Source organism: Mytilus californianus, unplaced genomic scaffold, assembly GCF_021869535.1.
Source record: "Mytilus californianus isolate M0D057914Y unplaced genomic scaffold, xbMytCali1.0.p SCAF_5, whole genome shotgun sequence".
NCBI lineage: Eukaryota > Metazoa > Mollusca > Bivalvia > Mytilida > Mytilidae > Mytilus > Mytilus californianus.
Genome location: NW_026262701.1, coordinates 94,793,871 through 94,818,531, shown reverse-complemented (window position 1 = coordinate 94,818,531; position 24,661 = coordinate 94,793,871). Strand labels below are relative to the sequence as shown.

General features: G+C 31.6%; 1 long non-coding RNA gene across 4 annotated transcripts in view; it reads right to left on the bottom strand.

Moving 5' to 3' along the window:
* Positions 1-24,661, bottom strand: part of LOC127700286 (uncharacterized) — a 68,893-nt gene that overhangs the window by 9,474 nt on the left and 34,758 nt on the right. For all 4 annotated transcript variants that reach the window (XR_007981522.1, XR_007981523.1, XR_007981521.1 and 1 more), the window contains 2 exons: positions 21,347-21,496; positions 645-733 (listed from right to left, as the gene is read on the bottom strand). This is a non-coding gene — a long non-coding RNA (uncharacterized LOC127700286). The remainder of the gene's footprint in view (positions 1-644; positions 734-21,346; positions 21,497-24,661) is intronic.

Below are 24,661 nucleotides of genomic sequence, written 5' to 3'. Positions count from 1 at the left end.
TCTCTTCCAGGGTAAAACTAATAAAGAATGTTTCACAAAAGGTATATAAAAAATCCTCGTATTTTTGCTTATTTTATGTGCTCTTGCTCTTATCCATACAAACTTTCAAACACTGGATTAATGCATACTGTTCATCTATTGTCCACAGTGAAGAAAATGCTGGATCATGCTATTATAGACTGTGGAGTTTGGGGTTGTGTTTTAACGAACTTCGGTGGCATTCCAGATGGTCTACTTCCATATCGTTGGATATATGAAGTAACATTATTCCAAACACTGAACGATCAGATAATTAAAAAGGCGAGGCTTTTAAGTTTTATTTCGGAGATATTTTCTGTCGTAGAAAAATATAAATATGAATACAGTGCAACTGACCTAAGCCGAACCATTTTAAATCCTAAAACCTGTCTTCAGTCAACTCATGTGTAAGGACATGCAAATAACATTTTACCTGACTTCTTGAAACCGAACACTTGAATTAAATGTTTGCTGTTGAAAGGATACGGTTAATACCGGTTTCACTGTTTAAAAAGACAGATTTGTGCTACTCGAAACTTGATAGGAACTTATGATCAGCTACATATACATCTAAAAGTAACATACAATATACATGCGTCTAAAATGTATGACAAGCTTTTACTTACAAATTGTCCCATGTCTAGAAAAATTCACATCAATTCAGGAGAGACGACCAAAATCATATACCCGACAGACGTTCTCCTATTGTCTCGACCTATGGAAGAACAAATGATAAATTTAAAATGCACAACATTCAAACCAGATAAAAGCACGTTATTTAATGAATGTTTGGATTAATAACATAATGCAAAATTATAATTAAATAAAAGGTACTACTTAGTAATACCAGATCATAGAATTATTTGATGATATACATGTATAATAGTTTTAATGTTTGTCCAATATGATAGAATTTACTTTGATTTTTTTTTTTACATCTCATATTACTTTATGGGAAACAATGATTGATTCAACTGTATTTTCTTATTTTCTCGACGCCTCTCTTTTTTCCCCTTTCGATTTTGCACGATTGAATCCATCCAAACTTGTGACGATAGAAATACTTGAGAGTGAAGCCTAATCCCAAAGCTATTTCAAATACACATTAAACAATTTCGCAACATTTCTCATGGTTTACCCGAGTATTGTCCAATTATTTGAATATCACTTGTTTCAATTTCCAATATTTGGCTTCGATATCAAGATACGAGAAATTACGTGGATGCATGAAATACACATTTCATGATTTGGTGTACGAAATTAGCTTGTAAATGCATTTAAAGCCATTGATCGTGGCATGTCGCTGATGATTGAATGTAACTAATGATGGTGCAATATAACTGAAACTCCAGTTGAGTATCATTAAGCCTGTTGTAAATGCTTTTGTTTATGATTCTTTTTAGATTTATTTAGCATTATGTTTACCTCTTTGGTTTTCATAGTGATCTTATTTGGGTGGTTTTACCTTGCAATTTGTACGTTTGAAATATGTGAAATGTCTTAAGGGGTGTAAGTTCAACTTGTTTTCAACCTGAATATGACTGAAATATTTACCACTGGAAATCGATTTTACAACAATTAATTTATATGGATTTATTGTTCTGAAATGTTTGTTACTTTTGATTTCGAACGTTTGATTTCCAGCACCAGAAACACAAAATGAGTTATCGACAAGTGCATTTCATGCATCAAATAAGCCTTTTTGTCTTGAATATAAAAAAGAAGATGTAGTATGATTGCCAATGAGACAACTCTCCACAAGAGACCAAATGACACAGAGATTAACAACTATAGGTCACCGTACGGCCTTCAACAATGAGCAAAGCCCATACCGCACCGTCAGCTATAAAAGGTACCGAAATGACAATGTAAAACTATTCAAACGAGAAAACTAACGGCCTAATTTATGTACAAAAAATGAACGAAAAACAAATATGTAACGTATAAACAAACGCCAAACACTGCATTACAGGCTCCTGACTTGGGACAGGCACATACATACAGAATGTGGCGGGGTTAAACATGTTAGCGGGATCCCAACCCTCCACCTAACCTGGGACAGTGGTGCAACAGTACAACATAAGAACGAACTATAAAAATCAGTTGAAAGAGGCTTAACTCATCAGATGGATAAAAATACAAATACTACAATTACAAGTGGACGTGGCCGGGTACTTATAAATCCAAACAACAAAAAGACACTAAGTACAGATCTGAGATTACTCGCAGTTACTGACAGCTAGTTCAAAGCCACTAACAACTAATACAAAAATCAAGCATCTAAGTCTATATTATCAATCCGTACACATCCAACATCCAATGGATTTAGTGTAAAGACGTCATAAACAGTCAGAGAAAAACATGACCTTGTGCAATGCCAAGATACAGGTACAGATTGTAGATCCATGAATGTGTATATGTATATAACAATAATATTTAGTTTGCTTTTAATTTACTGATAACAAAATCAATATCAGTACCAATAAAACAATATTTAATGATCTAATTACAGTGTTGAATTGGTAACCTTTTAGAATAAGTTTATTTAAAGGATCGTTTCTAAATTTCCGGCACGGTAAACAATATTGCCGTAAAAATGAGGATGTGCAATCCCGTTTGAAATAAGTTTTCTACAGGTACAGCCAAACTTCAAAACCAAAGCTTTATATCTGTGGAAGAATTTAGTAAAGGTTTTAAGTAATTTGTGGTAACGAAATCCCTGGCTTAATAATTTACCAGTAATACATAGATTACGTTCGTTAAAATCAATGATTGGCTAAACAATGTACACTTATGAAATGTTTATGTGTTAAAGAATATGAATTAGTTCCCTGGTTTTTGTTAGATAAGTTGAAATCATAATCATTCGTTTTTGATAACGAAATTTATCACGTATTTTGATAATATGCAGTATTTTAATATTACTGTGTCACATTATTATAAACGTACCATAATGCATACAACTTGAAATGATTTTTAGTTGATGAATCGATTTTATTAATCATTTTTATCATTTCAGATTGTCTGATCAATAATCCAAAAATATATATATTTTGTATCTAATTAGATGATTCACATGATTAATTGATCCTTTCTCCTCAAGATCAATACGACATGAGATGATGACATGTCCAACGGGAAATAACGCTAATTTTTTTCGTAGAACATTTAAACAAGAGGTTCCAATGAGTTTGTAACAACCACCAAAAAAAGACGAACGAACGGAAAAATATCGTAAAATCTCATTTGATGATCTGCTTTAAAATATTTAAATGGGCTAACCTATCGTAATTTGTTATCTGGAAAGAGTATTACATAGTTTGTATAAAATGCTTAATAACACATCATTTTTGAAACATATTTGTTCTAATAAGATGCTCCGAGCAGCCGTTATAACTCACTTTAAGACAATTTTTACACAAAATTGATTCAATGCAAAAAAAAATGTGTTTGTATTGAATGGAAACTGTGTCGGCCCAAATCATTTACCTTGCCGATCATTTATGCTGGACAATGTTATTGTCTATACATTAAAGTTTTCAAGTGTTTTACCAAAATTGATAATATTGGTTAAAACTGTGCTGTAGGGAGCAAAAACTCATATATTACAGTTTCTTTCTATCTTTTATAGTTTTCAAGAGTAATAACCGAAATAGACAAAACAAATAGTGTCTGTCCTTCATGTAATTTCAAAACCAGAATATATCAATGAACACACTAACTTTTTATAGAGAAAACAATGCACAAAACTGATTTCTTAATGAAATAAAAAGAAATCTAATATGAACACAAGTGTAAGGCACGCTGAAACTTAACTAATTAGACAATCCTATAGTTTGACGGCCACGAAATTAATGATAGTTGTCAGTCACCCATCAAAGGCTTACACATATGATTCCTAGCTGTAATAATCGATATGTTTTGATTATGTTTTAACGGTCGTTCATAATGTTAGAATGCTGTGTCCGGGTAGGGTTAGGGAACTTCCACTTTGTGAAATAGCACGTTAAAGATCCGGCTCAGTGTGTAGGTCTAGTCAAAAGTAGTGTTAATATTCATATTACATTAACATGTTCACGTTCTGAATCAGCATGTAATATGTCTGTGGACGTTAAATGGCCAGCCATCATCATCTTCATTATTATCACAAAGTCGAAAGAATGCAAACACCAGCAAATTACTTTTAGGCCTCTACAATAGAAAACTCAAACCGTTTATAGTAAGCTGTAAAAAAACTGAGATAACAAAATATGAAACCATTGAAAAAAGAAAACTACAACTACTGCATTTAATGACATGAACAAAAAACAAGTACATAAGACATACAACTACTCGATTACAGGCTCCAAATTTGTGACAGTCAAACAATGGTTTAAACAATGGTATGAACCCTCAATAAATCACCAAACAATAAACAGTTGTGTAATGGTGCAATACTAGAAAAATCACCGTAAAAATTACTAGATCGGTACAAAGCACACAAACTAGCACTGAGTAAAAAAAAATCAAAGTGTATGTTTACGAGTTCTCGTAAAATGAAGTTTTCAACAAGTTATTGTTATGATTTGAATGTTAATTGTAGGTTTTTTTTATAAAAACATTAACCGAAGCATATATTAATGACACACGAATGCTGTCAGCAATTCAGGTTGAAAGAAGAAAAATGTTTTATTACCATAAAAAAAAATACTTACATCCATCATGAAATAGATGTCCTTCAAATTAAAAATTATCTTACAGGGAAATAATTGCATCTGTAAACTTTAATACTTTATTATTCGAAATGTAAATCAATACTATTTAGTTAAACAGTTTTGGAGATTTCAACCAACCAGAACCCATGGTAACATAAATATTAGGCACAAATCGTGCAACGATTGACGAAGAAGGTTTTTGTGAACATGCTGATTAAAAAGAAAGTATGAATATCTAATTTGATCATTTGAACGAGGTGATGTTCTGTAATAAATTATGTCACCCTTTGATAAGAATGACAATTTTATCTGTAAAGAAAATAGAGGTTTAACACAATAAAAAGTATTACTATAACAGTTGGAAAAACCAAATAATTCAATTACGAAGCTGAAGAGCACTGAAACCAAATGTTTTAAAAAAAAATGCTTTAAATATGGTTTAGGCGAACTATATAATAATGGTTGAAGAAAAACATAATTATTGTAAATGATTTTTTAAACTTTTGGAGCTGTAAAAAGTATTATCTATGTTTCTATAAAATGTTAATTGAACGCCTGGGACAGGCGACCAAAATACGTTTTCATGACATTAAAATTTTCAAAATTTATATCCTGAATATTAAGAACTCTTTTAGACGACTACCAATACGTAACTGACTCATATTAATCCAGAGCAATGCATTCAATCATCACTGTGGAGAATATTAGCAATAATGTTGGAATTGTTTTATTTCTGTTAGTACAGCTAAGCCTACTCATTCAAATGTGTTATTGCGGTCCTTTGTAAAAGATAAATTGCCATATGCAATATCATATTATTTGTTCACAGAATCCAGATGACCTATAGCGTACTACATATATAAGCAATAGAATTATGAAATGCATCGTAAGGAAGACAATAGAACATTCCTTAAAGGGGCACTAGCTACGAGATATAAAAAAAATATAGAATATGATTTTTGTTTGTTCAATCATTAATGAAAGTGAAATAGTGAAATAATAATTCGCTTTTAGCAGCTAGTATTGTCTAATTTTGTCAAAATAAGCAAAGAAATATTGATGATGAATTATTCACTTGCAAGTGAATAATTCGACCTCATTGAATCCGTATTCGTGTGAACTTCAATTTAACCCCTAAGCTAGATTTGGAAAACGCATGAATTGTGTGCATGTTTGATTATTTAAAGGAAAAGAATGTCAACATTGAAAGTGAAACAAAGGTTAATAATTTAATTGACTGATTCGATCCTCAAACAAATCATTCTTATACAGTTAAAAATGATGATTAACATATCTTTTTAATCTATAAATGAAATTAAATAGACCTAGAAGAATCCATTTGCACGAGTTGCGCGATCTATTTATATCTTTTTTTATGTTTATATACCTTATATGGGCATCGGTGGTTTTAGGGAGGTCAACTCTACAGTTAATTAGATGGCGTCTAGACTAAAATACACACAAAACGAAGCTACATATTATCCACCCTATGCCCTGTAAATTGTTTATTTTAGACTTTTTATAATTTGGATAAATGTTTCACATTGTTATACATTAAATATGAGAATTTAAGTCAAATCAGTGAACATGAATTTGACAGCTAGTGCCTCTTTTATTAGCATATCCAAGAAAATAAGAATTGTAAAGAAATAGATTGATAGTATCGTAGGCTGGTATTTGAGAGTCCCTTGTGTTTAAAAATGCTGATATTTGATTTATTCAAAACGAATGATCTTTGATGATCAGTCTGCCTCAAGTGGAGCTTCTTTGTGATAAAGCGGTAGAAAACTACGCAAGTAGTTTTTGTTTGTCGAGGAAAAAATACTGAATGCATTGCTGGGTGCACGTCGACACTCTCTTTAGAAATAATATGACCCCAAAACTTTATTTGTTTTCTGCATAATGCAACTTACTAGAACAAAGTTTGAGATTGGTATGATTGAAAATCGGTCATAGACATCTGGATGGTAGTTTAAGTGGTCTTCAAAAATGACTGAGGATATCAAAATGTCATCAACATATTCCGGCATTGACTTTCAATTCATAAACGTTAGATTATAAGACAGCATAGCCTGAAAAGTAAGAAGGTCGTTAATCAAAAAGACATTCTTTTTAAATTTTAGACCATGTTTGAGTTATGAAAGAATTATATAACAATTTGAAATTTCTTGATGTTGCCTTTTCTGGCATCGGACTCGGACTTCTTTTGAACTGAGTTTTTCTGTGTGTTTATTTATTCTACATTGGCAAGAGATATAGGTGGAGGGTTGAGATCTCACAAAACATGTTTAATCCCGCCGCATTTTTGCGCCTGTCCCAACTCAGGAGCTTCTGGTCTTTGTTAGTCTTGTATATGTTTGAATTTTAGTTCATTTATATGTTTCGGAGTTTAGTGTGACGACCATTTTCACTGATCAGTACACATTTTTTGCGAAGGGGCCATCTGACGTAAGCCTCCGGGTGCAGGATTTTCTTGGTGTGTGAAGAGCAATTGGTGGCATTGGGCTGTTTTCTACTCTTTAGTCGGGTTGTTGTCTCTTAGAATTAATTAAATATTAATTACAATCAAGATACATGTAAGTCACAATAAACATTCTTATGAGAATAAATAACATTGTGACATTTCCTTGATTATAATAACACAATTACAATGTAAGTAAATAAAATAAAATGAAGAAAAATTATCTAGTAACCTTACACGAAAGTTGCCAAAGTCGATGTTTTAAGGAAAAACACAATTGAATGTCAATGCAAATGCTAATTGACTTTATCTTTAGATCTTATTTTGTTGATCACTTTTACGATTTAAAGTTTCTGTCTATCGACAAATAGAAAATTAAAAAAGGGCAAAACTCACCATAAGGTAAAATAAATTCTTCCTATTAAAAGCTGGTGATTTCGGCCATATTGACTAATTAGTAGATCGTATTGTGTAAAACAATATTATTATTTACTGTTTCTCTCTATCTAATCTTTGCAAATAACAGAAAAATGGGAAACAAAACGTCTATTAAGGGCAATTAATCGTGAAATTGGCCCATTGACTATTTCAGCAATCTTGACTTATTTGTAGATAGTATTTTGCTGAAAATTTTGTATTGTACAGTTAATCTGTATCTTTATCTGTGATAGTTTCTTTTAATGACACACAAATAGCGAGAAATCGTCTTTCAATTTCAATAACTGACATAAGGAGTAAGTTGACAATTTCAGCCATATCTACTGACATTTAGACCTTATTGTAGTGAACAATTTCATTATTTACATTTTCTCTCTTTTTACAAAATTTCTGTAAAATTGAAAAATTGGTAAACATCGTCTTTCAAAAGTGTTAACTCCTATAAAAAGTGTCATTTACCGATTTTGATCATTTGACTAACTTATTGTTCTGGTTATTTGTACCAATTAAATTGTTTATCCACCAATTATAGTTTTCAAGGTAATAAACACAAACTGCAAAATTAACTTAAAGTGGACATTTCATGGGTAATTGCTGAAACATGGCTTGTCTGATTTTTTTAAATGTTATAGTTGATAGTCATTGACCTGTTGATCATTTTACTTTGTACGTTTTGCTCTAACTGCTCACGGTTTTTTTTATGAACAATAAAAAATCTACAGTTTTACCCCTATTTTCTACTCTTAGCAACAGTGGCGATGTTTGTTGACGGGTAAAATTGACGAATAATTTTTAAACTGTTGGCTTAGTAGTTTCAGGTAGGAAGATTAGTTTCACATTTACATCGGACGGACAATAACGGACGCCTAGTGGGTAGAAATAAAAACGAAATAAGTTTGGAACAGTCGTTTTTTTTTCTTATTAAATTGAGGATTCAGCTATTTGAAACTGCAGATAATGATTCTATACTAAATAAAAAGTTTGAATTAACCCTTTTCAGATACAATATGGTACAACTAGTAAACAATCAACTACGTTTGTATTCAGATAATTCAATTTTTTCTTCATTAGCAATGAAACGTTTTATAAAAAAGAGGCGTAATATGCCAAAGGGAAAATATTCATAAGTCGAGGATAAACAGACAATACAATGGTAAAGAACGAAAAAAGACGAACAACAGTCTACAAAACTCTACATGAAAAACTAAATGCTTAGCTACACGAACCCAACGAAAATTCGGGAATGATATCGGTTGCTCTGGAATGGTAAGCAGATGCTGCTTCACTTGTAGCATAGGAATATTTGTATATAAGATGTCTTATAAATAGAAATGGAAGAAACATTTGAATTATGCATTTGCTCATAACTAATTTTAATCAACCTTAGTTTTTGGTGGAATGACTTATATGATGCAAATATGTTTATTATGACACGTTTATGACATTACACTTATCTAGCTGAATCATCAACTCTTTAAGAGAAGGCAAAATCGTCTTTTTCGTTTATCGACAAAATTCATAGTGTATAAATGTTGGGATAAAAGACGAATTTTTGCAAATTTGTAATTGCAGTGACCAAAATTGTTTTTGTCATATCTTATATAGTACCTCACCAGTTTCACATAGATAGGGAGTATACACTATTATATATTTTCGTAGTTTTTCACGGGGAATATGGTCCCGTCACCTCTGAGAGCCCGAATAGCAATTAAGTTGTACTTGAGTGTTCTGATTTCAAATTAATTACCTTTTTGATCGTCGTTCACATGGGATATGGGCACCTTGGGAAGTGATGACTATTCACCAGGAGTTATCCAAACAAGGGATGTAAATAGCTGGTATTTCTAGGGTTAGAAATGCTGCTCACCAGTAAGCTATTTAATAAAAGTCTTTTTATGGTAAAGTGACTGGTGTCATTTCAATCAACACCATTATATATATCTTATAAAAGAATATAAGCAATCTTTTCATGCTTAAAGCATGATGACAGTATTACCAAAATGGAGAGCCTCTAAAAAGTTTCACCAATAAGTATTTACATCATCATATCGTATTTACGAATTTTATCATCGGTACAAGGACATCATTCGTAAATATAAATCAACATGCAGACATCTTATACGTTCAGGTATTTCACATCCAATATTTTATGGTAATATTCTTTACAAAGCATAAAAATGTCGGCATTCACCTCAAAAGCTAACCAAACCTTTAAACAGACTCATTCGGAAAGGATATAGTTACGATACTGTTGTCAAGTCATTAAGGATTGCATATTTTGGTATTAACATGGCATGATACGGGTTATGTTCTTCTCATACATTTTATGATGGTATGATACTAAACCCCTAACGGGAGGGATTGTACTTGATTTTCATATGATGAAGACATAATATTTCAATCAGCTAAATTGAGGTCTGGAGCTGGCATGTCAGTAACTGCTAGTAGTCCTTTGTTCATTTATGTATCATTGTCATTTTGCTTAGTTTCTTTTGTTACCTATTCTGACATCGGACTCGGACTTCTTTTAAACTGAGTTTTACTGTGCTTATTGCTAGGTGTTTCTTTATTCTACATTGGCTAGAGGTATAGGGGGAGGGTTGAGGTCTCACAAAACATGTTTAACCCCGCCGCATTTTTGCGCCTGTCCCAAGTCAGGAGCCTCTGGCCTTTGTTAGTCTATTATGTTTTTTTTAATTTTAGTTCATTTATATGTTTTGGAGTTTAGTGTGACGTCCATTTTCACTGAACTAGCACACAATTTTATTTAGGGGCCAGCTGAGAACCACCTCCGGGTGCGGGATTTTCTCGTTGCATTGAAGACCCATTGGTAGCCTTCGGCTGTTGTCTGCTCTTTGGTCGGGTTGTTGTCTCTTTGACATATTCCCCATTTCCATTCGCAATTTTACAGAATACATTTAATATTTACTTTTTTTTTGAAAAAAAACAGCTTATGACTTTCAAAATATGAAAATAAAATTAGATAAAATATAACCATTAAGACCTTTACTGATGAAAAGGGGAACTTTTTAATAAAATTTCTAAACTGAATTTTGCATAAAACTACTTTGTAGTTTTTAAAAATGTTATACTAGTCATGTCCAGTGGAAAATATTACTAAGGTTACTCATAGAAATCGAACAATAAAAAATACAAAATCATGTATACAATATGTTCAGTAATCACATGACATAAAACTTAAATGAAGTCCAAGTTTGTTTGCTGGTCAGCGTTATTTAAATGAGAAAAGTCACATGGTATAATGAAACAGGTTTAAAGCGCATGTCTTATGTTTTTGTTTTGAAAGGAAGGATGTTACACTATTCATACTTACTCCATCAAGTATTTTATATAAAAAAAAAAATAGGAGTAACATAGAGACCTAATGGGTATTTTTTGTTTTGATTATTGGCCTAAAATTATGATATTCATAGGCAGAGTTCGTATATATCATACATTAACATACATCAAGAAAAGAAATGTTTTATTTGTAAAAAGATTTTTTAAGAATTATTTTCTGAAGATTTTAAAGAAGTCAAACGGACTATACCATAGTTTCTTCAATGATGTCGAAGAATAAAAGAATAAAATATCAGCATACAACTTTTCCTTTAGCATTCTGGCCACAATCGTGCATTATAAGCTCCACTGTCTTTCTGCATAATGAACTACAATCGATATACAGGATGCTGTTTAATGTGTCCTGTAACAATTATCTACTTTCCTCTTTTCTTAGTTTTATCACATGTTTGAAACATCACTCAAAATGTTAATTTGCTTCTGCAATTCTTCAATAATTTATTCCTTCAATAACAGGATAACAATTTTCCAATCAAAATTATAGAACTGTACTTTCCCAATCTCATATTTAGTAATGTTAAACAAAAATATAGTGCAAAACAGTTCTAAGTTACATGTTAAACTTGTTTTGTGTAGCTTTCTTGAAAATGTTCTTGTTTCAATCCTTCTAGGTGTACGTAGTACTCTTTGCTGTGTCTGCTTGAAATCTTATAAAAAAATCACATTGGTAATGTAGCCGACATAAAACTTAACCTATAATCCATTTCCAATTAAAGTAATAGCTTACGTGATTTTTTTTTTTTTTTTTTTGTGTTAATTTTTTTTAACAATCTTTCTACGAATATGTTCTATTATATTTTTTAGACCTTGATTGTAATTCAATATAATGGGGAAACATTTCAACAACGAAATATAACCGAAGATCAATTTAAAGCCAACGGTAGAGAAACAACAGACAAATATATATCTGTGAAACTAAATTATATTCAAGGATGATTTTAAATTCCTTTAGCTGTACATAAATGAAATATATCAATACATTGTTGTTTTTATTTTGTTATTTGCAACCGTTATGAATGTGTCTGCAGCATGATAACATCTCACAGTGTGCAATAGTTTTCAGTTACAACAAAAATATTTACATATGTACCAAAACGGAAACATATTTGATCAAATGTCGATTACATGTCAATGAGGAACGACGTTGATCTTTTTAACAGCTTTATCTTTATAGAAATATTTATTAGACGTTCTTGTCACTTTATAGAAGTTCCGTTATTCCCAGTCCATACAACAGGGCTATCTTTATAACCATTTACTATAGACTTGATTTCGGGGTAACTTTGATTATTATATAAACCCCTTTAATGAAAAAAACAATGTTGTGAATCAATCATCATAAGAGATATTTAGTGGTAGTTAATGGACCATTGTTTCACCTCTATAACATGTGGAAATAATATAAGGAAAATTAAACAAAATTAGAAAAAAATCTTTAAAAAAACATTAATGATTGCGATTCTACAAATTCAATTAAAAGATTATAGACAAAAGTGTTCTTGTATATATCTATGTATAAAGATAAGGAGATGTGGTATGATGGCCATTAAGGGAAACTTTATTTAGCCACGAATGTTTTAAAAATTGTTCAAAATTCATGCAATTTTCAGTAATTATATATATATCATCTACACTTTCTTGCTTAACATCGTACATTTTCTGTTAATTTACGATCCGGACGAAACGTTCGTCTGACGAACCAAATAATAAGGCTGGTTTCTTTGATGATTTTTTTCGGTAACAGACTATATATGCATATACTTGCATAGCGATTTTGATATACATTTTGTACCTTGAAACCAAAACCTCTGTTAACGGGTGCACCACAATGTCCTCTTATGGAACTTGTCATATTGAAGGTTTTGATATCAAAATTGATCTCTCTTTAATTGATCTCTCTTTTAGCGACTTTCTGGATTTAAATATGTTTTATTCAACAGAAACTTGTTGGCAGTCAAAAGCTTACGAGGTAGCCAATGTATATGAAGTATCCATCATAGTCAACACAGGTTTATCGATGTTCAAACAATAATTTATTTCAATGGTAATTTTGAAATCAATCTGATTCTAGATATTGACCATCTGCCATCGCATGATTTATCGCGAACTATAAAATTAATATAATATTATTTCTTTTACTTTCTGCAAAATTTGTCTAACATTATTTGTATGCGCCAATAAAAAGTATTTAAATAGAAATAGGAATAACATGTCATCACTCTAAAAGTAATGATCAAACATAAACTTCACTTATCTAAACATAGTTATATCTGGTTGTTTCAAAAATGTATGGCAGAATGATACTATTCGCGCGACAGGGGATTATAGCAAAGTCAGAGAGTTTTGCTAGTTTGTGATATAAACCAACTAGAAGGCGATATATTTTATCCGATAAGACAGTAACACAGTAAATATTCAATATTAGGTCAGTGTCAGAAAAATATAAACTTTTTTGTATGAGGCTGAGAAACTGGCGAATGCGAGGTTTTACCGAGCCCTTCTGCAGTTTTGTGCCGAATACAAAAAAAATATTTTTATAACATTGGCCTAATATTGTTTTTATACTGCAACTTGAATTAATACATTGACAGCTATTTAAATTTCAAACTTATTTTTATCCCTTAATGAAACCCTGTTTGTGGAAAAAGTTTTCTATGATAAAATTGATTGATTGGTTGTTGGTTGCTTTACGCCGCATTAGTGATAAAATTGACATTGCACAAAACATAGCTGTGTTACTATATTTAGGAAATAAACACAACTAGTTGCAGTATAAAGCGTATTACTATGTTAAGATACTCTAACAGCTTTTCACGGTTGGAGAACCTAATTTCATGTTTTCGAAAAAGTTTCACGTTTGCGACATGAAGCCGGATAAAACCTGTGTTAAATAGAATAGCAAAGTCCCAATTTTATTAGCAAGTGAGCCTCTGGGTTATTTAAAGTCTATGTCACACACCAGATTATAGTCTTTTAACACAGGAAATATTCTACAATTTTCCAGCATTCAGTGTTTTAAAAAGATCAGGTAAATCATACTATTTTACACTTTGAATCGCATATTTATGTCAGCTGATTTAATAGTTGCAATAACAAAAAGAACATTCATATATAATGCAATACATCCCGCCTCTATGTCATCTTTTTATCAATTTAAATTACTTTATAAAAAAACCTTTCATTCCTAACAAAAGCATAAACTTAAAATACATGTGTGCAAATGTTGTATAATAATGTATGTAAATATTTATCCATGTAGTAACTACTTAGGAAAAGCTAATACGTGTTTTTCATTCATGCAACCTTATCCATAAATATAGAAATTCCACTTTAGGAATCTCTCGTCATGAAGAACGCGGGAATTTCGTTTAGATAAGAACTGTTAATTTGGATCTAAACAATTCATTGTCCTTATGATATTATCATCATTAAGTTTCAGTTACCTAGTAAAGGAGAGATAAGTGTTTTTATTCCCCACAGAACCTAAAACGTGAAATATATGTCACACAGTTCCGGAGATAAAAACAAAGTGTAAAAATGATAAATTCCTTTCTACTATATCCCTGTACAATATAGTATCTTGTTTGAATAAAAATGATTTTTTAGGTCTTCAATTCTCTTCAACTTCATACTTTATTTGGCCTTTATAACTGTTTTGATTCGAGCGTCACTGGTGAATCTTTTGTTGATGAAACGCACGTCTTGCGAACAAAATTTAAGTCTGGTATTTATGACGGGTTTTACAGTATTATTCAAAACATGATTATTATACATTTCGCATATGATATAGTAAGACATTTTCAATTGATGTCAATATTCTTTGTCCGAACTCATGACCAGTCAAATACATCAATTTTATAGGGACGATACACTAAGTTTATCACACGAGTTGATTAATGTTGGTCTGTGGTAGCTGATAATGTTTTGTTAACTTTCTTATGAACTAAGATACACGTGTTCCAATTTCAATTTTTCTCATCTTAAACTTCAATCAGTTATTTCTAGATTTTAGACATTGAACTTACCACCAGCCTCCCCGTCACCGCGATTTGATGAAGATGGATTGCCTTTTTGATTACAGTTATATGTTACCTCAAATGTTAAGGTCAAAACATATTGTATTCTGGTGCAGTTCGAGTGCCTCCGTACCTTAACGACTAATAGCTTTCATCTAGATTACTAAGCAGCTCTATTTCACGCCGGTATAATGCCCACCAATATCTACTCTTATGTAGTGCCACGTGGGAAATCAAGTAAGGCAATACCGCTCGGGAACTGCTTGCTAAAGTACTTTTGGACAAGTAGGCATGGTAGTAGTACACATCATGTATATATGTGTATGCATATACCCCTATAGTGATTAATTTCTGTCAAAGATATGCGGCAATCTCAGGCACAGTATTTTATTGCGTGAACCCCCCCCCCCCCCCTGAGGGGTTCACGCTTATATATTGGAGAGTTTTGGAAGTGTCTATGGGCCATTAGATATCCTCGGAATCAAGATTCTCGAAACGTCCCAAAAATTTTCGATCATTTATACAGGTAGTTATCTATATCTTTGATACGGTCCTTCTATTGATAGGCTACCACGTGGCATTGTATGTTTCAACGATCACAGTTCATTTGTAGATTGGATAGTAAATCAATAATAACTAGATTGCAGTCCAAAAATCGTTTAAATGTTAGAACTTATTTGCCTTTTGACAAAACATATGTGTTTAAATAATGCAAATTTTTATTGAATATCAAGTATAATGAAAACGCAATTATAAAATTCATGCTTTGAGACGGTCCCTGTACGCGTTGTGTGTGTAGTATTAAATACAGCGTGCTGTTATGCATTGTGACAATAAACCTGGGATATAATATCCCAGAATAAATTGATTATTTCTGAACGTTTATCATTTGATATTTTGTATTTCAATCATAGCCTGGAAAATGTCGGAAAGCATGAAGAAAATTAAGAAAACGATATTTCTGTTATAAATATTTCGGCTTAGGTCGGAAACACAGTGGTCGGAAAGCAGAAAGATAATTAAACAAAAGGATTTTTCTGTCAAAAATATCTAATTTCATTTAAAAATAGATGCTACCAGACCAAGAGAATATTCATTATGAAGTTTAAACTGAGATTGAATTTATTCTTAATAGAATATAATTAAAAATGTTTTATATACGTACATTATGTCTCACAGGTTTGAACAGACATTACATTTATGAAAATTATATGCAACGTATGAGCATTTATCAGCAGGGATGTGTAACCAAAGTTAGCTAAATATCTAAATTTTAAACGGTAGTGAATGAACAAATACTTGCATGGTTTTAATTCACAAGGATTTTAAATCCTTGCATCTCATAAAAAAACGTAATTAATATTTTACAATAATCATCACAAAATTTAATTACTATGTTAATTATTTTATACTGTTTTAGTAAGGATTTATAAGTATATTCATATATAGGAATGTTAGACCATAAGAAGAGATTGATTTGATAAATGAAATGTTCATCCGTACTAACTTTACGTTTGTGTTTAATGATATTATATTCTAAATTATCGGAAAAAATTCATTAACAGGAATAAATGTATGTTAACTATAAAATTTCAATTATTTTTTATTTGTTTGTTTTAATAGTTCAACCTTAGAGCATCTTAATCTTTGCACTATTGTATGATTTTGAAAATTGCATTCTTTGTGTTGACCAGCTATCCTACATGTCTTGGTTCATTCAAATTATAAATCACCCTGTTCAACGCACACTATCGGTTTGCGTTCACACAAATTCCGGATTAAATGGCAATGAATCCGGATTCAAAACACTTGAGGTAGGTAGTTTGACATGTGAATTCAACTATTAGATTAATATATGTGATGACGCAAATGCGTATTCTTATCTAGAGTAACAGTGCGTATGCTTTCTATTTACTATTTCTTGCGCAAAAAATACCACGTGCATGCATAAATATTAATTTTACTCGCGAATGTGAATTTTCGCTTTTCTTATCTAAATTCAGGACACGGCAGTAAGAGTTTGACATGTGACTTTCAAGCATGGTCATCATCACTTACGGAATTCTGATCTCTAGCTGTTTCTCTTTTCTTTTCTTTTTTGAGTCACTGTCCTATTATAGTAGATGAGTAGATGTTTAAATAAATTCGAAGAATATTGTAAAAGTTGGTGTATTTAGTTTTATCTTAAGAAAACAGAAATTGTAATTTTTAACAAAGGTGGTCAAATGATTAAAAGTAACTTTTATTTTAATGGTGAACCAATTGAGAATGTTAGAAATTATAAATATCTAGGTGTTATTTTTTCTGTTTCTGGAAGTTTTTCTACAGCTAGATATGATTTGTTTCAAATGGGATTAAAAGCTTTTTTCAAGTTAAAAAGTACTTTCGGTGAAAACATCCCAAAAATTGATAGTTGTTTACATATCTTTGACCATACAATAAAGCCAATTTTAACATATGGCTCAGAAATTTGGGGAACTTGTACTTTTATTTTTTCAAAATGTCAAACAAACAGCCCCTTTGAAATTGAGAAAAAAATTAGTAAGTTTGATTGCGAGAACTTAAGTTTAAAGTTCTACAAATACATTCTCGGGGTAAGTAAAAAGTCATGTAATTTAGCTGTTATGGGAGAGTTAGGTCGTACTCCATTTCATTTTGAAATTATTTGTTCTATTCTTAAATATTTACAAAGAATTAATGGTTTAGAAAAGGATCATTTGTTAAAACAAGCCCTATTCACAAGTATTGACACTCACAAATGTAATAAGTCATCTTGGTATTCTTATATTGTATATATTTTAAGATTTATTGATGTTGATATGGAAAGTTTTGACATTGAAAAGGTTAAAAATATTTTGATTAGTAGATATAGGATTTACTGGAAAAATACTATAGAAGATAATGCAAATGTTAAAAAAGGAAAATTGCGTACTTATTTCAAATTTAAAAACATCTTCAGAAGAGAAGCATATTTATGTCAAGTTAATAAATTTCAGTATCGAAAAAGCTTAACTCAATTTAGAATCAGTGCTCATCAGTTAGCTATTGAGAAAGGTAGATATAATGTAGCACAAAGTTTTGCCCTTCACCCAAATATTTTGTATAATAAAATTATAATTTTACTTCATGTTTTGTTTAAATACTGCTAATTAGTCCTGGTTATGCGTTAAATATGTAATACTCATTAAACGTAAGTGACAACAATCATTCAATCAACGACTTTTATCATTGGTATAGTGCCCATAATCGTAACTCTACAATTATATGTAGTGATATTGGGTTATCATTAAATACTCAGCGGTCGCGGATTAATCTATTAATATTGATGCGTTTATATATTGATGTATAATGTGTAAAACTGCAATCAATAGTTTACGGTCAACATACTGAGGTCGGAATATTTATGATTAGTTTTGGTCTACAATGGAGAATATTCAATTTGGATTGCTAACTGCCCAATAAAACGCTTGATTTTCTTAATTATTTACGTTTGAAACATTTTTTTAACCTATCTGATATTCATGAATATTACTGCACCCTTTTTAGCTAGGCCATAAAAAACCAAGCAGGCCTCTTGTTTAAATAAAACATATATAATATACACCTTGACATACTAACCACTTATTAAAATATAGAATATTCATCCTTAACAGATTCCACTAAGACGGGAAACATTTTGAAATTGCTTTATACCTTTATGTAAATGTTCGTCGTAAGAAAATATAAAAAAAAATCTCCATTCTCTTTCCTATTGTTAATAGAGCCATTTGAGTGAAAGACGAACGTGACAAACACTACAATAATGCATACCAACAATTAGAAAGAAAGACAATAGACAGTTCAATACACCATATCAACCAAAATTCGGAACATATGATAAGAAAGACGTACACAGCCAGACACCAACAAAATACGCACTGTCCAGATAACCTGACTTGGTAAGGAAACAAAATAAAGTGGGTTTAACCAGTACTACATGCCCACAAACCTCACCCTTTGCCTATCTAGAAATAGACCGTATGTCGTAAAACTACATCAGCACATAATGCACAGTACAGCTACGGACAGGATGACAATCAACCTAAACAAGAAAATAAAAAACGGCACATAATTTGAAAACCAGAAGTCATAGTTTATTTAAACCTGAAAGCATATACACTATGATAAAATTGAAGGGATATACATGGGCTAATCAAACCGGCTGCAGATCTATGTAACTGCTACTGCAGGAAGCCATCTATGGCAGTTACAGCTGTCGGTTAGATACTGCGGCTGGAGAGAAAATTCAAAAACAACAGTCCTAACATGTCACATTTAAAGTCTCATCATAAGAGGCCGGTTAGTATTTAAAATCGCCAGATCATCAGAAGAAAGAACCATTCAATCTGAATAAGCAATAAGCCCTTGCTGTTTAAATTGTAAGACATTTCCTGGGCTGAAATCAATAAATTTGCAGTTTTGAAATTATATTACAATAAAAGGTTTGGTAAAAACTATAAATATTTATTTTAACTAACAGCATTATATTTACAGATAAGATGCTGTATAACTCTGTCAAAATAACGTATGTGTAAATATAAGGTGACTTTCACTAAAGCCAGCTTAATATCACAACATATTCTACCAAACCGTACAAGTTATAACATATCTCTGTTTTGTTGATCTTGTATTGGTGATCATTAAGCCTGTTAAGTTTCTCTTATCTTCTTTAGTTTTTGCTCTAAACACAAAAGAGGGTAAAAAAATCTTCATTTAAGGGCAATCACTCCTATAAAATGAAACAGTCTCCTAACTATATCGGCAAAATTTAACGTGTTAATAGATCTTGCATTGCTGATCATTTTTGTGGTTTAAAGTGTCTATTTATCTATTATAATTGTTATCGTATAAAGCAAAACGCAAAAATAAATTGGCAAAAATCGTCATTAAAAGGCAATAACTCCAATCAGGAGTCGGCGCACGATTTCCTCCATATTGGGTTAATTGTAGATCTTGTCTCGCTGACATTTTTGCTTTTAAAGATTCTATCTATATATTATAGTTTTTTAGATGTGAGGTAACAACGCAAAAAAATGGTAAAAATCATCATTAAAAGGCAATAACTCTAATAAGGAGTCGACTGACGATTTCAACCATGTTTGACTTATTTCTAGAACTTGTCTTGCTGATAATTTTTACATTTTAAAAATTCTCTCTGTCTATTAGTATAGTTTTCAGAATAATAGGCATAATTGAAAAAAAAGTAAAATTTGTCATTTAAGGGCAATAACTCCTATAAGGAGTCGTCTGACAGTTTTGACGTATATCAACGATTGGTACAGCTGAATATTCTGCACCTTTCTGCCTTGACAGATTTTCTTTATTTATAACGGTTTTACAAAATAATAGACAAAACTTGCATTTTACCCCTTTGTTCTATTTTTAGCCTGTCGGCCATCTTGGTTGGCAAGCGGGGTCATCGGACACGTTAATTTAACTAGATACCCCAATTTTGATTGTGGCTATGTTTTGTTAAAAGTTAACAGACGATGACGGACGACGACGGACGACGGACGCCAAGTGACAAGAAAAGCTCACTTGGCCCTTTGGGCCAGTTTTGGGCCAGATGAGCTTAAAAAGGTAAAATTCGTCATTTAAAAGCAATACCTCTTATAAATTGTCTGAAAGTTTTGTTGTGTAAAACGACAGTTTGTAGATCTGACAATTCTAAACATTTCTGCCCCTGTCAGGTTTTCTTTATCTATAGAAGTTTGCAAGATAATAGGCAAAATTTTCATATTACCCAATATGTTTTATATTTAGTCATAACGGTTGGCAAGCGGAATCATCGCACACATTTTTAAACTGGTGACCAAATCTGCCGGGTTCAATTAGCCGACTAGCGTCAGAGGAGAAAAAGTTTGTAAAGGTTAACAGACGACGGACGATTGAGGCGTGACATACGACAACGGACGACTGACGACTGACGACTGACGACGCACGATGATGACGACGACAGATGCCAAGTGAGGAGAAAAGCTCACCGGACACTTTTAAACTGTGGATATTGAACTATAAACAATATTTGCCTCTGGAGAATCCGAGTTCATCTTTGTTTTATAGGAAAAAAAACTCGACAAATGCAACATATCCGTTTGTCTGAAGGTGCACTTGGGTTTATCCTCGTCTTTTTGGTTTTTTATTGTTATTTTGATGGATTTTATAGGGGAGGGGGGAGTCAGTTCTGTTGCCCTGTCTTTAGATATGATTTTTTATCGTATTGTCTGTGTCTTTCTTTGACTTTTGTATGTTCTTACTTTAACTTTTTAGGTGGATATTTTGTTTTATTAATAGAATTAATATGTAATAATTATGTATACCGTCGATCGGCGTCATTCAAACCACTGCTATCACCATCAGCAAATAAGAGACTTTCTGGATCTGTAACTATAGTTGACCTTCTCCTATTGTGGTGGAATGAAAGTATCAATACCCGTTACTATTTTCACCTTTTAACATCCGGAAACTCTCTGGAATATAAAACATATATTTCGTTTTATATGTACGTAAAACACTTAGTCCTTACTTTTTCTAAGAAACAATCACTTCTCTTTCGCTTTCTTTTTACCTTTTGCTGCATCTTTCCAAAGTAATAATATACATGATGGCGTAAATATGTCTTGCTACTACTAAGTTCCTCCATTCTAAGCATAATAACTTCATTGTTCAGAAACGCTTTAATTTTCATGGAAAACTTCGAACACACCAGTTTTTTTCTGAAAATAACATTTAATGAGATATCGAACGACATAACGTAGAACCATCAATATATTTTGGCCTGTTGCCTATAATGATATGTGAAGAATAGTTTACAAGTCTCAAAATGGTAACATTTCCTTTTATGGTTCATTCTATGGTTTATGCTGACAAACATAAAACTAATATCCTCCATCAAAAACATACCAATGTACAGTTTTTAGAAATGTTTTGAATAAATAAAGTTTTTTTCTTAAATTTTTCTCATTTCGTTGTTTCATTACTTTTTGTTGACTACCTTTCTAAAAGATTACCTTGAAATTTTGTGTTTTTCACAATTTTAATTTCTTTGCATCAATACTTTAATTAAGTCCCGGGTTTGTTTCGTTTCGTGGATTCGTTTCTATTTGGAATTATTAGACCTATTTTAGATTGTTTACAGTAATTCGATATTATGAAAATAGCATTTACTTGAATAAAACAATACTGTTATACAATTTAAAACAAACGACAGAAAAACCGAGACAAATTATGTGTAACAGAGCTTAAATTGAATGTATCTAAAATGTTTTCTATGAGGAAATGATTAAATGACTAATGTTACACACAAATGAAACGCATACCAAAACAAATGATTGTTCTGATTTTTTGTTATGAGACAATTGATAACCCTCAGATTGCATCAAAAGTTCAATCAAAAGTTCAATCTGACCGCGTTAACTATATGTAGTGCAATTGGTAGAAAGTTTCCCTTCAAATAGATCCTTCAATTATTATTACGCTCTCTTCCAGGACTCTTGATTAAAAAAAAAAGACAGACGTAAAAATATGGTGAAAAGTAATAATGAAAACGTATAATAATGAAATCAAACTTGTCATATTTAACATTTTCTATAAACCTGAGATTAGTGTTTTGTATAGAGTAGGTTTATTATTTCTCTAAGACAAGCGTGACATTCTTAACGTACATCGTACATGTATCACCATGGCTGGAATTCGTTTCTTTTGCGTATAAAACACATGTAAATTGCTTCATGATCCCTCAGACCCTACTGTGAAATTCGAACTGTCAGTTGGAATTTTAGTAACAAACATAACTCCAAGATCCTAATGTACAGTGGCAAGTCATCAGTACTGTTCTTCCTTAAATATCGAAACTTTTTGCAACATTGAGTAGACCGGTCTGTCCCCCAAAAAAATGTTTTCAAAAGTAATAGATTTCGGGGAAAGCATTATACATTACAAAGTACCATCGGGAACATTATATTTAATTACTTAAATATCATATGTCTTATCAATATACAGAAAAGTTAAGACTAAAAGATTTAAAAAATCAATGTTACATGCATGCAAGTAATGCAGTTTTAGTTTTTTTTTTAAATGAAACACTAACCATTTGCGTTTTAATCTAATTTTTATTTCAACAGTAAATTCTATGATTTTGGGTTTTTTTTTTAAATCGGTTAGCATGATATATATCTTCCTTGATCGAAAGAAAAGTTAGTTTCTATTGCTCTTGCTGGTCGAGGTTATGGCAAATCGAATGGTTACTGGGTGCAATAAATAATCATATGTACGGGAATATTCGATCGATGAAAAAGATTTTTGTTGTAATAGATACTATGTCTACCTATGGTTTATATTTTTTGTACGACGTTCAGAATGTTTTAGACTTTGTTGTGAAAAGTAAAATAACAAAAATACCGAACTCCGAGGAAATTCAAAACGGACAATCAAATGGCAAAATCAAAGGCTCAAACACATCAAACGAATGGATAACAACTGTCATATTCCTGACTTGGTACATGCATTTTCTGATGTAGAAAATGGTGGATTGTAAGTTAACTTGTAATTATGTGACTTCTTAGAAAATATTTTGCAATTAGGATTTTCCGCGATTAATCGTAGTCTAGATCTTGACAGTGTTTCTATAAGTTTTGCATAGTATTGCATAGTAATGATACTTAATACACATAAATACCCGGCAACAAAATGAGATTGCTTTCTGTATTTTCAAAAATGTTTCAATTAGCTATCTTTTTTTTAAAATAATTTCCCCAGGTTGTAATTGAAAAATTTAAACCACAATGGTTTAAGATATAGATCATATATTGTTTTGCACTTTAAGTAATTTAAAGAGTTACTTGTACAAAATTATTTGTTATTATTTTCCATGTTAATTTTTGAAGAAGAAAAACAATTGATCGTCAAGCATGGCATGTCGTTTTCAACATTATTTATTAAGATGTAGAAATGCTCTATAGTTGTAGAAATATATATACATATGAATGCAGCAATATTCTGTCAACCTCAATTTGATAAAGGATTTTACCTCATATAACATTATATGACAGGAACAAGACAACGAATCGTTTCTTTTATCGGATCAACACGGAAGAAGGGCGGGAAATATTAACAGATGGTATGTTTGGGTAGACTAAGACGTTTTGTCTCACAAAGGATCCCCCGAAGGTTATTACCAAGGGTCTATTTCGTTCGAAGAGCGAGATTTGTTTCCAACTAGGGAAAATAATGTGCTCATTCCGACAGGACGCCGCTGTGTATTTCTATATCTGGCACTCTGCATGTTAGTAAACTGAATGGCTTTTGTTTTTGTTCGCCATCAGCAGTTAACCCGAACGGGAAAAAAGACTTTCTTCTCTCGTCATATGGTAATGATATGTACCATGTAGTCTCTATTAAGTTGATCATGAAAATTAGATTTTAACTTTGAAAATAAGAAAGGTCAACCTTTTAATAATATTGTTGTCTATGTTAAGTTTGATTATATTTTAACTCGCAGTCCTTTATCCCAGGCTTGACTATCGATCTCTGGCCAATGAAAATTAAAAGGGTTCATTCTCTTTGCGAGACAAAAGCTGATGACGTTTGGTCAAGCAGTGAGGATTGTAAAATTATGAAAAGTTTTGACCTGGATC